The 3,165-nt window shown below is 32.9% G+C and overlaps 1 protein-coding gene across 1 annotated transcript in view; it reads left to right on the top strand.

The window, feature by feature from the left end:
- LOC106763433 overlaps nucleotides 1–3,165 on the top strand; it is a 12,876-nt gene that overhangs the window by 9,015 nt on the left and 696 nt on the right. The gene's annotated exons all lie outside the window — the stretch shown is intronic.

Raw genomic sequence — 3,165 nt, 5'->3', positions numbered from 1 at the left:
GTTTTAAGGTACACAATTTTATAAATTAAGATGTTTTCTTCGATCGTTTTAAGGTACATAACTAGTGATTTTTAAGGTACACAAATTGATAAATTGATGTATATATCTTCTTTCCTTATGCTTGATTGATATATAGGTGATATGTTAGTGTATATATAGAGAAAGAAAGTGTTAAATCCCAGGTCCTTAGCAAGGTCGTCCATAGAACTCACAATGTTGTCCTTCCCTGTTACACACAATAATTACCTTAAACTTTACAACAAAGCAAAAACCAACATGCATGCATAGTATAATTAATTAATGATTTATACGCTTATAATTAATTAATGATTTGATACAAGTTTTTTAAATATTTCATGACTGTTCTTCTTGTGATACTACTTGTTGTTAGGATTCAGGTTTAAATCTAAGTCTCACTGTAAATGAGAAATTATATAAAAGAAGAAAGACTCGTTAACCATTGATGTTTCTATCTCTCGGATGAACCTCTCTCTATAGTCACAACAGTTGTTAGCGTGATTCATTATATTAGATTAAAGAGAAAATTATGAAGATAAGAAAGTGGAAAAAAGGTATAGCATATATGATACAGCCTGAGGAGCCTAACTGAGATGGTGATGTGAAATCAAATTCCTTAGCCTACATTCATTGAATGCGACCGACTATCTTGAGCTTGATTATCATATAAGGTCTTATGAAGAAGATGCAGTTTTTGCTTCAAAATTGAAGCTAATCTCAGAAAAAAAGATAGCACTCAGTGGTCCATGTTTTAATGAAATTAAAGTGTTTCATTCTTTCTTGGTGGAGAGGCAAAAGTGAAAGTTCTCAATATTTTAATGAAAAAATGGTGCAGTGAAGACTGAGGCATCCCACCACAACCAAAATAGACAACCCAACCAATGTGTTACGACACATTTAGCGAAAGATACCAGATTCTCATTCATGGCTGCAAACATCATAGATATTTCCTCTGTCCCTTCCATCGTTTCCTGTTAGTCTGAGATTACTATGATTGTTAATTGTTTTAATCACTACATTTTCAGTTACTTAGCCCATCATCACAAAACTTATATCATCATTAACACCAGATTAGGTTGTAAACATCAGGCAGATATGGACCAACAAATTCGTGGGAGGATCAAAATCAATACAAGCTTACAAATAATTTAACATTTCTTTTGAAATGATGTGAAAGCATAGCCGAGTGTCATTGTGCAGCTTACTTTCACATGTCGTTGCCTCACCTACTTCTATTTGATCCCAATAGAGAAGGTGCATTCCTCCAACTGCAGGTGGGTCAAAGTGCTAGTCGCTTGCACAATCACAACAACTAAATTTTATGTACATTTGGTGGACCAATCTTGCATATGAATTTATAACAATGATAGTCACCAGTACCCACGTCTCTACTGTGGGCCTTTGTCACCCAAAATCTGAGACAGATATACCTTCATTCCAACAGTCCCAGGTTGAAAATTCACTGTAGGGAGTCTAAGTCGAACAGGAAAAATTTCCATAAAAATTTAATGTTTTGAGATTTTGGGTTAAAAATATTGTGAATTCCTTGCATGAACTGATGTCAATTAATTTACTAAGAACCTTGCTTATGTTTCTGACACATGCAGACCCTTAAACGAATATTTGTGGAATGAAATGAGTGGAGATGACATTGATTGGCTCCGAAGGATCGTAGTTAATTGATGAATTTTGGCTGCATTTAGTTTATGATTTAATTCACCTAACTTTCCTACCTTGCTAACTCTACGAGCTTTATGTCACGAGAGAGCTTCAATTGAGTAATGCTATTGAAAACCCAGGAAGGTTTGTTAACTTCCAAATAAACCCAGAAGAATCCATTAATTCATTAATTAATTATAAGCACTATGCATGCATGCATTAAACTCACAATGTTGTAAGATTTGATGCCATGGCATTCACACAAGGGACCTTGCATAATTAATTATAAGCACTAAAATAGTACTATTTGATGAGGATAAAGCCTCTGTTCATGAATACACTATAGAATCTTTACTCTCCCAAAGTATACAAGCCTTTTAGTAAATTCAAAGTTCGTAGATCTTTACAAAAACCAAGAGAACATTTATGTATGCATAGCCCTTAAAAGGTATTGTCAAGTACTAAGTAGGAACAATGGTAAATCATTTTCTGAAACTGCTTCTCAGATTAATGTGCTTTAAAAGCAGCCCTGGCATAAAAAAGTAAGGTTGTTTCTCTTGTCATCTAATGATACCATCGAATGTAGTCACTGGAACAGCCTCTTATGTTGTGGAAATTAAGATTAAAAGCAGTGTTAATCGAACACTCTTGATCAATTTTCTCTTATCTCTTCTTACTGTTGTGTTATATCTTTATACATATGTTGAATAGTATACGAGGTGTCCAAATATGATTTTTATGAGATTAATGTGTATTTGACTATCTGCAAACCCCATAATAGTGAGAATTAGCCACCCTTTTATCTTCTAGAGAGAAAAATGAAAAGTAAAAAGAAAACTGAGTGCTAAATTAGAAAGTGTTTGATGAAGAAATCTTTGCGGAAAAAAGAGGACTAAAAACCATAACCGAGTAGATAGGACTAGTAATTTTACTTGGTCTTCAATCAATCAATCCTAATGCAAATGAGCTAAATGTTGTTGCAACTTTATATGATAAAAAGTAGCGGAAAAATGTGATTATGTATCCTTTTTACTCATTATTACACATCACAAGCAGATAGTATACAAAATATGCAAAATGTTCACATATACAAGCATCAAACACTATATTATGATGTGTAATTGCACTCTGTTGGCATTGTGGAGTTGTCATATGCTTTTCCATTGCCTCTTTGTTTTTTGTTTTTGTATAGAAGGAATTGAAATGTGACAATGTTGTTGTATATGTTTGGTAACCGTTTATTTTATTTATATGGTTTTACATCACTGAGTTATGACTTATGGAAGTCTTATATAAATCATGATTGATGTTGGATATAATAACATGCTTTGATATTATGTTATAAAGATTTTCATCTTCAATTCTACTTATACAAACCTATTCTTTGTAATATAACAGAGAAAGGTTTCATGGAAGCCTGAAGATGAGGAAAAAGTAAAAAGAAATTTTCATACTAAGGCATCTCATAGACTCTCAGAGATGTATAAA

This window comes from Vigna radiata, chromosome 6 (assembly GCF_000741045.1).
Source record: "Vigna radiata var. radiata cultivar VC1973A chromosome 6, Vradiata_ver6, whole genome shotgun sequence".
NCBI classification, from domain to species: Eukaryota; Viridiplantae; Streptophyta; class Magnoliopsida; order Fabales; family Fabaceae; genus Vigna; species Vigna radiata.
The sequence above is the reverse complement of the archived record's forward strand: the minus strand, read 5'-3'. Positions and strand labels throughout refer to the sequence as shown.